The sequence below is a fragment of the Lissotriton vulgaris genome, chromosome 5 (assembly GCF_964263255.1).
Source record: "Lissotriton vulgaris chromosome 5, aLisVul1.2, whole genome shotgun sequence".
NCBI classification, from domain to species: domain Eukaryota; kingdom Metazoa; phylum Chordata; class Amphibia; order Caudata; family Salamandridae; genus Lissotriton; species Lissotriton vulgaris.
In genome coordinates, this window is record NC_141693.1 from 1,840,610,884 (window position 1) to 1,840,626,330 (window position 15,447).

The following is a 15,447-nucleotide window of genomic DNA, read 5'->3' on the forward strand; positions in this document are numbered from 1 at the left end:
CCGACTGTGGCCCTGTGTTTATATCTCAGGCTTACAAGGAAGCCATGGAAAGTATGGGCGTGGCCTTGTGGTACTCCTCCCCCTACCATCCCCAGGGAAATTCGGTGGTGAAGAGGAAAAACCTGGACATAAAGCAAGCCTTAACAGCAAGGGTATTAGTTGCGGGCGGTAGTTTGGTCAATCACCTATATGGAGTCCAGAGGGCACTGAACAATATGCCAATAAAATCCTTGGGAGGACAAACTTTATAAATAAATACATAAATAAATATCCCCTATACGATCCTGTTTGAGACAAGAATGTCGGTACCGGACATCGTTTGTGCCTGCTCAGTGGTGGATTTGCAACTATTTGAATTGAATGATTGTTTGGCTGTTTTACTTTAACTCAGCGAATTCTGGGCATTACAAAGCAACGTCAAGTAAAACACACCGCCGCTGAGGAAGTGAAATCGGTTCCGGCAAGGCCTGTCTGGATCCCAAAGGTTGGGCACCTGTTCAGAGAAAAGATCGTGGACAATAAGGAGTTTGAGCCGTCCTACAGGACACCTGTATTTGTCCTGGTGGTTCAAGGAACAAAAACAGTACTTCTTCTGCCTCTTGCTGGCAAAAAAGAAAAAAAGATTTGTCTCCATTGATCTGATTAAACCACATTATGTTGCCGATTCTCATGAGCAGGCGACGTGGAGTCCTGACTAGCCACACATCTCCTCTCGCTATTATACAGCAAGTTCAGATAAAAAGACTAATAAGGTTTCTATTGTAGATATAGAATCCAGGTACCGAGGTTTGCAAGTTTGAAATTGGATTTATCGATAGGCTTGGTTAACAGAAGATGCTCCAGTCATCCTGCCTCAGGAACCGCCTTCACCAGAATGCAGAGAATCCAGAATCAAACTAATTCTACAATGATGATTCCAGACTCTCATGCACGCTTGTGAATGACAAGAGAAGCAGGAATATATATAACAGTTTCATTACTCCTCTGGGCAACATGCAGGAGTAGCCAAAATGGAATGCGAATCACACCGGTTGAAACAGAACAACACCAAAATACTACTGAAACGCAAATTGAAATTCGGTCAACAATGAACTTTATATTAACGTGCCTTCACAAGAAGCAACTGCCAGTTCTACACACACTGCTCAGCTCCTCATATAGATCGAATTGTGTCTGGCTACTTCATCAACTTTGATGACTTTTCTTCAGATCTATATGAAACTGAGCAAACGCCACCAATTTCCAAGAAAGAACAATTTCGACAAGTCTATCTCTGTCTGAAAAATACTTATTTGTGTCCCCTTGGCTACATCTTTGGCTTGCATTAGGGATCCTGTTTGTGTTAATTTGGATTGGTATAGTAACTATATTTTTCCTAATACTGAATGGACATTACTTCCCACAACGCTCTGCAGTACAACCTGTGAACTTGGTCTTGAAACCTCAAACATCATCACACCGTGAACAAAGAGCCTTGTCCCTAGTGAACATTTCAGCAATTCCAGTACCAGATGGTAAAGTTTGATGTATTTGATCCTACTGAACATTTGAAAATGTCACTCTTGTTCAGAATTTTAATGAATGACTTCATTACCCCTGAGTACACTCTCTGATGATTGGGACATTGAGACTGTAAATCCTATGCTTTCAGATTTAGAACAATCTGCTGCATTCTCCTACAGGGAATTGGATGAAGATACACCTGACTACAATAGCATGTTTTGTTACCAACATTATGGTCATCACTTTTTGCACAGAGCTAGTGTTCCACGCACTGTAAACACTTACCATCAGTAGGAACATTGCCAAACCCCACCGAAAGGTGGAGGGTTCTTCTACATACGCACAGAAATGTGCATACTTTTCTGGGTTCAATTCATCAGACCCAATGTCATACTACTATAAGTTAGTACAGACGACTGCAACTGCAAAGAGAATGATGCTGACTAACAAAAGCTTATATATTCATCACCTTTTATCTCCCAGCTGTCTATACAAGGTTTCGACTATTTGAGGGACACAATAGACGCAAAGTCCATCTGGGGGGATGAAAGATTGGCAGGTTCAGGGAACAGAGGTTTATTTAGAGCTTGCCTCATACTGTTACAGATAATATTCCTGACCAGAACGGTGCAATAAACTACTGCTACAGGTTTGCAAAAATTAAAGACCTGAAAACATCATGCAAAAATTAAAGACCTGAAAACATCACGCATCCCCTTATCCATACCTAATGCAGATATATTGAATGACACACATATAAGTGAGGAAATATTGGGTGCACTGATACAGAATGGTACATACAATTGTTCAGCTCCCAATTGGAAGGGATGGTTGGTTAGGCCTAACAACACAAATAGGTGTCAAGCAAGATTCAAGGATAACACCAAAGGGTTTAATATCCATAGGCCTGGCCCATGCTATGTACACACAGACAATCCAGGGGTAGTGACTTCTTATAGTGTTGGAAAGTTGTGCCTAGAATGGCTAAAAACATCAATACTACAACAGGCGAAACAGCACTTATCCCTTCCTTACCCCAGATAACATGGATCTGAGAGATTTCTTGTTCGGTCCCAGGAACTGTGTAAACAACGCTTCTTGTATGCCATCTACAATAAAATGTGGAAAGTCTCCTGACTGGATGCTGTAATGACTGATTTTTCCGCTTCTTCGGGTGTTTCAGTTAATTGTACAGGCAGCCATTACTTATCCAGGTCCCTTCCCAGACTTCTCTTAACCCCTTCGGTGCTCATGACGAGCTCAGCTCGTCATGAGGCACGGTTGAGCTGTGCTTATGATGAGCTCAGCTCGTCATGAATAAAGGTAACTCTGTGAGTCCAGCACCGGGGGGAAAACCTCTAGCAGCCAAGGTGTTAAGACACCTCACTTCAGAATACTCACCTGAGGAAAAAGGAAGAGAACTAACTACTGAAGATGAAAGAAATCCTACCTCTGAGAGTATGTATAGCAACGTCTCCACTGAAAACAAGCATTATGACCAATTGGGCAATACGATCAGCAGTTTTTGTAGGCAAATCCAAGTCACCGCTGTTCAAAAGGATGACTTTAATCTCTCCTTGATAATCATGATCAATGATCCCTCCCAAGACCTGAATGCCCTTCAAGGCCAAACTAGAACGGGAGCAATCCATCCAAAATGTCCAGATGGCATTTGAACACCTAATCCGGTCTCAATGACAATAATATCATGGCATTTCAGTAAAACAGGTTTCAAGGCATGTAAATCAAGTCCAGCAGATCCAGGTGTAGCTCTATGAGGAGCCAAAGCACCAGGAGTAATTTCCCAATACATAACAGTACTTTCAGTTGTGTGAGATTGAACATTTACAGGGGGTGACAACATTCTCATCAAGGGAGTCTCAGAATTCAAAAGGGGCCGATTATTCAAAATAAACAAAGCATCATTTAGATAGTCTTTCCAATTGCACGAGGAACCATCAGACAGTTTACGTAACTGATCTTTCAGCAATCCATTCATTCGCTCAATCAGGCCTGAGGCTTGGGGGTAATAGGGTATATGAAAAATCCATTCAATATTATGTTGGGCACAATATTCTTGCATCAATCTACCTATAAAATGTGAACCGCTGTCTGACTGAACCTGTAATGGTCTACCATAGTATAATGTAAGCAAGTCTAGAGTTTTGATGGTGTTCAATTGGGTAGCACGTTTGTAAGGGTCAGCAAGTAAATGGCCTGAAAAGGTGTCCACTATCGTACATATATATTGGCAATTCTTACTCATGGGCAAGGGACCTTCATAATCTATTTGCTAAATCTGTGCTGGTGACTTACCTCGGTGTAACTGACCTCTCACTATTTGGGGGACTTCTCGCTGCTGAGAATGCTGACAGATGGGGCATTGTAAAATGACAGTTTTAATAACATTTAACGGAATACATATTCCTCTATCTGCAGCCTACCTGCTAGTAATTTTCTCTCCAAAGTGTCCTGCTTTTTGATGTGCCCACCTCGCCAAACCCATGATATTGGAATCTTTCACATCCACCTCCGCCTCAGGGATTTTAGATTTTTCATCTGCAATAACGTTAAAAAGTCTATTAATGGAATGTATGGAAGTGTGAGCATTAACATGAAAAACTGTAATAGTACTTTGAGATAGCAAACACCAAATTTCTTTCCACAATTCTATTCCCCACAGCTCTTTCGTGTTAATCTTCCAATCATGATTATACCATGTAGGGAGCCAGACTGCCAAACCGTTTGCAATTGACCAAGAATCAGTATAAAGATGACAAATACCTGGTAGTTCCTGTTTCAAAGCTTGATAAACAGCATACAATTCTGCAAATTGGCTACTCTTTCCTTCACCAGTGGTACTCAACAACTTCTTTGTGACAGGGTTGTACGAGACTGCCTTCCAATGCCTCTTTGCTCCTATATAGCTCGCGGAACCATCCGTAAACCATACGTGCATTCTATCCTCCACGGAAAGATCATTAAATGGCTTAGCCAACTTTACAGGAGATTCCTGTACTCCAGGTATGAAGCAATCACTTTCTGCCTCTTCGATTGGCGCCTGCGCCACCTGTTCATGTAACATCGCAGTCCCCTTAGAACCCACACGAGCCCTGTCCTGAATGTACCACTTCCACTTGATGATACTAGCATCTTGTGCGTGTCCAATTATATGAGTCTTAGGGGACCTTACCACCCACTGCATGATAGGAACCTCGGGTCTTAAAGCTACATCGTGCCTTAGCGTTAGCTGTTCTTTATCCACCATGGCCCAATAACATGCAAGTAACTGTTTCTCAAAAGGTGTATAACGCTCACCAGCATCAGGTAATTTTTTAGTCCAAAAACCCAAAGGTACTTTCATTCTGCCTTGTTTTTGCCATAAACTTCAATTAGCATAAGAACCTTGCACAGTCACGTTCAAATCGACAGCGCCATCACGCACTGACCACAACTCTAAAGTATGTTGAATCGCCTCTATCACCAGCTCAAATGCAGTCTGCTGCGCCTCACCCCACTCAAACGTATGCTTTGTACGTGTAACCTTGTACAAGGGGGACAAAATCTGACTCAAATGGGGAACATGTTGTCTCCAAAATCAAAACAAGCCAATAAACTTTTGAGTTTCTTTCTTATTCCGTGGTACAGCAAACTCTTTAATTTTCTGCTTCACTTGTGGAATCACTTCTCTATTTCCCTCATGCCATTGTATACCTAGGAATTTCACACTCTGTGATGGACCTTGCAATTTGTCAGGATTAATTTCCCGTCCTCTACTCTGCAAATGAGTGACAATTTGATCTAGCTGACATTGGACCTGTTCTTGTGTTTCACCTTGAATCATAATATCATCAATATAATGACAAATCTGTACTCCTGAGCTCAAAGGTACTTCATCTAAATGTTCTGCCACCACCCGGTGACAGATTGTAGGACTATGTAAATAGCCCTGGGGCAAACTTTGAAATGTCATTTGTCCACCATTCCATGTAAAACTGAATTGTTACTGACATTCGGGGGCAAGAGGAATAGAAAAGAAAGCATTAGCAATGTCAATAGTTGCATACCATGTTCCTGGGTGTTTTTGAACCTTCTCTATTAAAGTAATAATGTCTGGCACAGCAACAGTCAAAGAAGGTGTATGCTTGTTCAATTCACGATAATCCACTGTCATATGCCAAGAATTATCACTCTTACGCACGGGCCACACGGGATTGTTAAAAGTAGAAGTAATCGGAATTAAAAACCCAGCATCCATTAGATCTTGAATAGTGCACTAATTTCATCATGTCCACCTGGGATTCGATAATGTTTCATTGAAATGACTTTGGTCGCTTGGGGCAATTTCACAGGAGGAATTTCTAAACGTCCTACTCTCACAGGTTTAGTTGAAAAATAATTCTGCAAGCCAAACTGGTAATAACCATCACTCAAATGTAAGGTCATTCCTTTCAAAATGTCAATAGCAATTATGTATTCAGAAAGGGGCACCACCAACACAGTATATTCTCGTTTTGGTATTTTCCCTATTCTCAAATGGAGATCCATTTACACTGCTGGGGTCTCTTTACCACCCAATCCGGTGATAGTAAAATACTGTCCTCTAAACTTCTTGGGATTTCCATATATCAAAGTGGCCTCCGCTCCTGTATCTGCCAATGCCCAGGCCCGTTGTACATTACGATGCTTCCAAATTTCTATATCTACATATGGTCTGTAATCTTTGCGAGCCCAATTCTGTACTGGAGCTTGACCTATTTCCTAGTCAGCTTTGTTTTTGTCAGATGCCCAAGACAAATCAGGATAACGTTTCTCATTTTGTTTGGGTAAAATCTCTTGCTCGTAAACTCTTTCCTCGTAAAATGGGTTCTTTCCATTTCGATAGAACTGTGACCCACGATCGGGATATTTTTCTCGTTCATCTCTCACTTTTCGCTCAGGAGAGTTATCTCTCTCGTCTCTATCTCTGCTTTAAATATATTCCTCTCTCCCTCTCTCTCTCTGTCTCGAGATATTCTAAACCTAGGAGATGTTTCCCTCACTCGCCTATCATGATAATCCCAGACTTCATCTTTCCTCCCTCTACGGCGGCCCTCGTCACCACTCCCATCAGAATCTCTTCGGTCATGGGCTTGTTTGTTAACTCTTCTACTCCCTTCCTTCCTGTCTAACCCTCGCTTTCGGAACATTTCCCATAATTTAGCAGTAACCTACCCATCAATCTCTGCTGGATTCACCCCATCCTTCAATAGGGCAAGAAACATGCCTCGCCTACTTAGTCGATTATTATCTGTTCGAACTTCAGGTCTAGATGGTCTTTCTGCCTTCATCCATTCTCGCAGCTCGCCTAACTCGTGAACCGCTTCAATCACATCAGCCAATGTATTTCCCGTTTGATTAATTAACAATGTCATCATCACCTGCTTATAAGCAGGGGGAGCAGTACGAATGATCTTATTTCTCACAGAAGTGTTAAGCACTCCCTTCATTAATTGGTGTGCCATATCTAAAACAATAGATGTTTTCATCACCTCCTCTTTCAGTCTCTGTGTTGCGTCTCCCAATGTATACCATGGTTTCTCATTTACCGGCCAGTCGGATTCAGTTTTATATTTATGACTACAGCCAGCCACAGCCAGTTGCAACAAGCTAATTTGCTCGTCACTCTCATAACGTCTCAAATGTTCTTGAACAGTTGGGTCTGTGCTTAACGTGCAGAATTTCACTGCATCGCCACGATCTAACATTATGCCCGCAGCACCCAAATCAAAAATTCAAACCTTCCCAGTAAGTAAACTCTCATCAGATTTCTGCCGAAATCTGTCTAAAATGTCATTGATCTATTGTTGCGTAAAGTCCTCTAGGCTATCAAGAGGTACCCCATGAGGATGGTTAGGACCACCCTGCAATTTTCTTCGATGAATCGTTGGACCTGCACTTCCCTGCGCAATTCTGTTCTGTCTTCCCTTTGAACCTTAGCTGGCTCTGCCCTGTTATTTTCCTCCTCACCTGATCCTGAAAACTCCGAAGAGTCCCAATGTTTCCATCCCACTCTTCAGGATTCCAATCAAGTCCTGCCTTTGCAATAGCTAGACGTACCTTCCTGGTGTTAACTCTGCCTCATCTATGTCTCTACTTGTATTTAGCAATACGCACTGCAGCTTTTTCTGCAACACTCTGGTACGTTTCCAACTTATCTGAGAGCAATTTGTTCTGACATCTCAACAGCGTATTCGCATTTTTCACTTCTACATACTGCTCTTCAAATTCTTTACACTCACGTTGTATTTTCACATATTTTTCATGCACTATTTTATAAGCATTTAACAAAATCCATCCTCTTCGTCCTAGTATAGAACACGAGTTCCAGTTTTCACTCAAATCCGTCTAATTAGCCCACTCATGAGCCAATACTCCAAATGGAGTCGATTCCCATCCAGGAATCTCTACAGGTAATTGAAATTCAGTCTTTATTTTCCTAGAAAACATAATGTATCTTTTCTTTAAGATTCACTCAACCTCAATCCCGAAATTGTCACGACGCCAGGATATTATCGATTTACCCTGCACACTCTCCACCTGATGATCCTGTGAGTCATGACGCCAAAATGTAATGACTGATTTTTCCGCTTCTTCGGGTGTTTCAGTTAATTATACAGGCAGCCATTATTTATCCAGGTCCCTTCCCAGACTTCTCTTAAGACACCTCACTTCAGAATACTTACCTGAGGAAAAAGGAAGAGAACTAACTACTGAAGATGAAGGAGGATATGTATAGCAACGTCTCCCGATGAAGAACGCAAATCTACGCGAGCAACGAACCCTGGTGCGAAATCAGCAACGCCTCCCAACGAACAACGCGAATCTACGCGAGCAACACACCCTGGTGTGAAATCAGCAACGTCTCCTGACGAACAACGTGCATCTGCACGAGTAACACCTTCCGGTGAAAAATCCGTACATCCCTCATACACTATGTTGGGTTGATCTACTTATACTTTTGGCATTCTTGCTCAGGAGCCGATTTCCCTCCCGTATCAACAACTACTCTTTAGAGGGGAAATATCCCATCCCTCTGTAAGCACCTGGTAAAAAGAGTCCGACCTTCCTTTACAAAGAATAAGAACCAAATTCACATTTCAAGGCTCTTTATTATATGATAATAGTGGTGGCAAGAAAGAAATAATGGTTAAACATCAACACACATATGCACATGAAACCTGAAAATGAAAGGCAAAATTAGATAGAATTACATATACATGGAACATCTCACCATGGTGGTGTTTATCTGTGTCTTGAAGAAGGGTCCAACTCTCTCTCTGTCCCTCTCTGGTTAGGCCAAGACTCTCTGCTCCACAAACACGACTGCACGTCTGCAACGTGAAGTTTCGTCACACCATCAAAGCCGCCAGACTGTTGTCTTACAGGCCATCAATTCATCTCCCCTCGCTTGGACCCACCTTCCCTAATACAGAATCTAACCCTCTCTCGAAGCTTCTAGAAGAACCTGCCTACCGCCCCGTACCAGGCACACAACAGAAGCTTGCCAAGCGTTTGTTGCGTCTCCGGCGCGAAGAGAGCACATTACATCGATAAGAACCGGTCCGTGCTGGTTCACTGCTAGCGAATAACACCTCAAACATAAAACATTACCCTTCACCTAGAGGAGCTCAGCAAGATGGGGTCAGAGAAAGAATATGGCTTCGCTTGAGCATAGGCCTCTAGGCCCGAAAAAGAGCAAAAAGAGTGTATAAAACAGCACAAGGTTGTCAAAGTCTATCGGTAAGTACTACAAATAGGTGGAGTAAGAGTCAAAATGACATCATATACTGAGATGGTGGTGGGCAGATGGTCATAACCACCCCAATCAGAACCGATATCTCAGTCACTACAGATGCTTATAAATAACCCGGTATGTGTAAAGCGCAAACGAATCCCCTGTAAGGGTCTCAAGGTGCTGGGGGCTGTTGGGGAGATTAAGTGAGCTATTGCCCGGATTCACATGATGCTGAGCTGATCTGCACTGGAAATCGAGCCGTGAGCCCCACGCTCCGGAGTCAGCCGCCCTGTCACCTGCACCACCCCTCTCCCTTCTGAGAGATTATTAGATTGATAGGATTAACGTTGTAAAGGCCCTGGCTGTGAAAGACAATGGTATGTCCACACTTTTTTCATGTATACATTCATTGGGCAACATTGTGTCCTCGGCAATCGACATAATGGAACAAGATATGTCTATTCTACAACATGGGCAATCTCAATTGCGCTCCATTATGCTTTTAAGCTGGACGCTGCAATCCTTGCGTTCAGGCCCCGTGCCATGGGAATTCATTAACAGCACAAGTTTGTTTTCGGTTTACAATATGACTAACAGACAGTTGACTATGGCACGCAGAGATGCAAAGTACACAATGCTGCTCATTAAGAAAATGGAGAAGTTACCTTTCACTGTAGTAGAGTCACCATCTACTGAATGGTTAATTCATGGCTATATCACACTGACAATCACAACATTTCATATCCAATACTGCCTTAGATACATCCAAGCAGGCAAATATGAAGCGTTGGGTGAAGAGTTCATACAGGAAACTGGGAGTTACCTTATAGATAAAGGTGTAGAAATAAGGACACTGAAGTTTTCTTTAGTCGTAAAGACTGCAGGAGGGCTTTAAGTGGGCCTCTAGTGTGTAAAGAAGTGTCGCAAGTGAACTTATCTTGCTACTTGAAAGGCTCCCCAGCTGCCGTGATTCATCTGGTTTTTTATTACTTTTGAATGGAAGTTATTTAGTGCTGAATGATCAAGGCTTTTGTGGAAAGGCGCCAGGCATCGCATAGCTAGTCACAGTAAACTTCAGGCTTGTTTGTTGTAAGCAAATATTGTTTACCCCGGCTCACACAGTTAGGGAGGCACTACTGTGGCCTTCATTGAATGTTTCCAGTATAAGGTTTGATTTGCTGAGCAGACTGAAAGCCATGTTGTTTCAACAAAATGTGGCCTTAACTTCAGCCCGAGAGACTTTGGATCTCCAGGCTGCAAGGTCTTCAGCAGAGATACAGGCTCTGGTCCGTGCGAACTTCCCGATCCATTTCAGAGAAATGGTTCATGTTATCTTTAACAAGTCTGATTCGAGTGAGATCGTACACTTATTTAAGCAGCTTGGATCGGGTCTCTTAACCACCTTTCAGACCATCTTCGGAGTAATTCCAGCCTTCAAACACTCCGTACTGGGAAGCGCTTTTGGAGGGCTTCCTTTGGTCCTGCTTTCGGTTGCAGGCATTCTGATTTTAAAACTCTTGCTTCGCAATGGACGTTGCAATCCCTCATGAATTGGCAAGAACATTGCTGGAACAACGTTGTTGTGAGCACAGGGTGTTCTACCTGACTACACCACGGCTTCTAGAGCGGAGTGAGCAGACCGATCTGGCTAGACTCGGTCCTGCCTGTGTTCCGTTGCCTTTTCTGCGGATTCAACTGCGTGTTGGACCTGTGTCATAGAAGCATTACTGGCGCCTTTGCAGGCCCACATGTGCAATTGTCCACAGTGTATTCCCATGTTGATGACTTCATTTCTAGAGCCTCCAAGGGATGCTTCTGCTCCTGTTGGAAGGGATATCGGCTCTGCTTCAGAGGTTCAGGCATCAGTATCAGGCATGCAGTTATCTAACGCTTCCCCGGCAGCTGTTGTGGGAACCAGAGATGACCATTTTTGCTCATTAGACATGATACTGGAAGTTCTTGAGGGACTATCATCTGTGGATACGAGGTTCAGCGATGTTGCGTCTTCAGAGCACTATTCTTAAAACAATCTGCCCTCTCCTGTGCTAGGAACGGTTTGGCAACCTTTTAAACATTTAATAAAATTGAAGGTCGAAACTAATTTTGTTTTTTTTAATTTTTATTCTCGGCACTAACTGAGATTCATGCCTTTCAAGAAGCTCAGTGCAATAATCACAATATATAGAAGTTTAGAGGACATTTTTGAATGCTTTTTGGGGGAAAATGACTTCTATTATGGAGGAAAAAAAATCTGGGCGTTTGGTGCTTTTTAGTATACTTTATTATAAATGATTTTATGCCTTTTTATAGCGTTAGCTTTATCATTACCTAGCTAACCTTTTGATGAGAAGTGGGTGTCATGTCTTTTAGGATAGACCATCGATTTTTACCCCATTTTACATACATTGCCCCATCCACACGACAAAAGCGATTCTAAATGGGTGACCTTTTACCCAGTAGCTTGCTCTTGTCTCCTTGACATCAGGCTCTAAGTATTCTATCATAATCCCTGTACCTGACGTACATAAACATGTCCCCATGTACAGAAGATATATTCTGTATAAGGTCACCAATTTTTCCATTTTTGGCCAGCATCCAGCCGTGCATGATCACACTTATTTAGAGAAGCATCGGTGATTGCTTTCAATACATTTATGAGGATTTTCAATATGTCCATGGTTGTTTTAAAAACATATTGATTCTAGAAAAATCCCTGAAATGACTTTAGTATAAAAGGCCCTCACTCCCACGACAAATTAGAGGAGAATTTCTTCCAAGCTGAGACAGGGATCCTGCATGCCGAATCTCCAACAAGCAGCGGTCTGACATCCCTTGCGGGTTACATCCTCAACGCAGAGATGGGGTCCTTCATTCTAAACCATCAGGTGAGGGGGAAGGTACTTCCCTAGGGGTTTCTTGGCTGCCCATACATACAGATACACATAGCAACACACATATACAGCTACACATACAGATCTAGGCTAGGGACATTTAGATAAAATACTAAGGGCGCGCATTTTAGGAATAATCAAGTGCTAGTGTTTTTAATTGAACTTTTTATGTTGATCTTATTAGCACTATGGTAGAAATGTATCTACTATTCACTATATTGGTACTAGCAATCTCTTTTCTATGCTTCTGTCTCCTGATTGTCGCAGCACATATGTTTTACACAAGGCTGTTGCTGAACCAATAAGTTATTATTGAAACGTCCTAATCGCCATCCTGTGTATTTTCTGAGAGTAAGCAAACATGAGTATCTGCGCGAAATGTACAGTAATGTTTTCCACGATCTCTGAGGAATCAGAGTTGTCATGTTCAGTGGTTGCCAGAAACTACCTACACCATGCGTGGTAGTGGTACTGTAGAGCTAGCTGGTCTAACTGCTGGCATATCCTGTGAGGGTGTCTGGAAGCAGTTGGGACACCAAGCCCTCAGTGTAGGTCATCCAGGTCCTTGGGGATTTCTAGGAACAACATGAAAGCCCGCACTGTCAGGTGCTGACTTTGCGAATGAACAGGCACTTCTCGGGTCAGCAGAGGGCCTCATGGTGTAGCTCTGGGCCCAGGGGTCCTCCGCAGATCTCTTCTTCACTGCCCGGTCTGCTTTCCCGCTGGGGGAAATGACATCAGTCGCGTGCTTCTAAGGGCAGCTCTGCTGATACTTGCAACCTCTGCACCCTTGCCTGATGTCAATCGTCTTCTGCTTACTCCGCGGCAGCCCTATGCGCCGGAGGCAATGCACCGGCCCTGTCTCGCAATGCCACAGGTTCTCTTCCAATGTTAATTCATTAGGATTTCAGAGGTTTTTTCAACTTCTTTTGCAGAAGCTCTGTTCGAGTGCTCCATGTTGGATCGGTGCTTGGCCACACCCCCTAGGCTCTTCAGTTCTGTTTCCACAGTTCGCCTCCAGGCGTTCTTAGGTCTGCCTCTCTTCCATTTGCCTTCTAGGGTCCAGTGCAGAGCTGTTCTTGTGATGTATTGTTGTTCTCTTCTGATGGTGTAGCCTATCCGTCTTCATTTTTTTTCTCATAATGATTGTGTCCATGCTCTCTTGCTTTCATCTGTTGAGCAGTTACTGGTTGGAGATGGTTCGCAGCCAGAAAATGTGCAAGATTCTTCTTAAGTTACTAGTGTGGAATCTTGACAATTACTGATTGCTGTTCGTCACCTTCCAGCATTCTGTTCGAAACAAAACTGAAGAGTGCAGCTCTGGTAAAGCCTCAGCTTGGTATTGGTGCTGTACTAAGAAGACCGCCACACATTGTTCAGCATCCTGAAGGAGTTCCTGGCCCTGTTCAGCCTGCTCCTAATGTCACTGCCTACTGCAACATCATGTCTGATAGTACTGCCTAGATAGCTGAGCTCCAAAGTCATGGCTAGGTGCTCCAGCATGATTGCTGATGGGTTTTGAATGTTGATTGGCATGCCTTCTGATTTCTTAGTGTTGATCTTCAGGTCCACTTGCTGTTTAAAGATGTTAAGGCAAGACATCTGTTCCTGCCTTGCATTCCTTGGATGGTATATGTGAGAGAGCAAGCCTAGGTAATCCGCATAATAAAGGGCCTCTAGTGTAGAGAATAAGGTCCATTTGATGCCTCTGGCTTGGTCTCCTGTTGTGTGTCGCGTCATCCAGTCGATGTCTAGGTTGAAGAGCAAGCCTGAAATTATGCATCCCTATCTTGCACCAGTCTTGACATTAAAGCTATACTCACTATCTCCTGCCTTGCAGGTAAAATTATCAAAGAAGCTCTTGTTAAAGAGAACTGTCTGTTGCGTATGCCATATGGTCTCAGTATATGTCAGCGACTGTCACAGTGGATAGTGTCACAGCCTTTCACAAAATCAACAAAGTTGATGTACAGTTGTCTTTTCCACTCTGTGCACTGCTGTATGATGTTGTGTAGCATAAGGATGTGATCAACACACCTTCTACCATTAAGAAAATCCAGCCTATTCTTTTCTCAACTGCTTGTCAACAGCATCAGAAATCTGCTGTATAATGATTTTCACCAGGATTTTACTCTGGGTTGACAGAAGAGTGATTACGCCAGTTGTTACCGTTGGTTAATGCTCCCTTCTTCAGAATCTTGATAATGGTATCTAACTTCCAGTTGTCTGGTATTTTATTTCCCACCCAAATCATTGTAAACCGTAGTTGGAGGATTTTGGCTGTTGCTTCAGGGTCTGCCTTGAACATTTCTGCACTCAGGATCCCTTAGCCTGGAACATTTCTGTTTTTGAGAGATCCGTTGGCAGTGGCTATGTCTTATTTCTGCTGTGGGGCTGTGTTCACATCCAAGTCTGCCTCTTTCTCGGATGTCCACTTTGCTTGTTGATACTGGTCTGTTCAAGACTTCTTCGAAGTGCTTGGCCCATCTTTCTCTGTTGTGAGTAGTCCACCTTACTTGCCCATTACTTGGGTGCTGTATGTCGCACAGGACTTAGCACTGATTATCTCTGTGATCTTGATCCCCTTCTCCTCTACTGGCTGCATTCTCTGCTTGGCTTGTAAGGTTATTCATGTACACACATTTCTCTGCTCTTGTTGTGTGTTTGAATTAACTATTTGCTTCTATATACTGTTGCTTGCACTTTTCCTGCAGCCACTCTGGATTGTTCTCCATGAGTTTCTTTTTTGCTGCCTTCCTGTCTTCTATAGCTTGCCAAGTGTCTTGTCTTATCCATTGTTTCCTCTTCTTTGTCTTTGTCCCCAGACAAGTTTCGCTTATCTTCATTTAAAGAGACCTGTTTCCATTTCTTGTTGACCGCTCCGCAGCTGGCTCAGGCTGATCTTCTGTGTCTGCCAAGAGTTAGAACCTGTTTTTGTAATTTTGTAACATCGGAGTATTGTCATCCTGATGTTTAGTGTTCTGTTTTCTGGGCTTCAGCTTCACTAGAGCAGCCAGTAGATGGTGATTACTTCCAACATCAAACAAATAGTATTTGTATTGCGCGGCTCTTCATCCGCAAGGATATCCAGGCGCTGGGCAGCAGGGTTCAGTCGAAAAGCCAGGTCTTGAGTCTCCTCTTGAATTCTGCCTAGGAGAGTGATGTATGGAGGTGGAGAGGGAAGCCGTTCCAGGACTTGGCAGCAAGTTAGGGGAAGGAATGGCCTCCACTGGAGCTCTAGCGAATGCATGGTGTCTGCGAGGGAGGTGGAGCAAT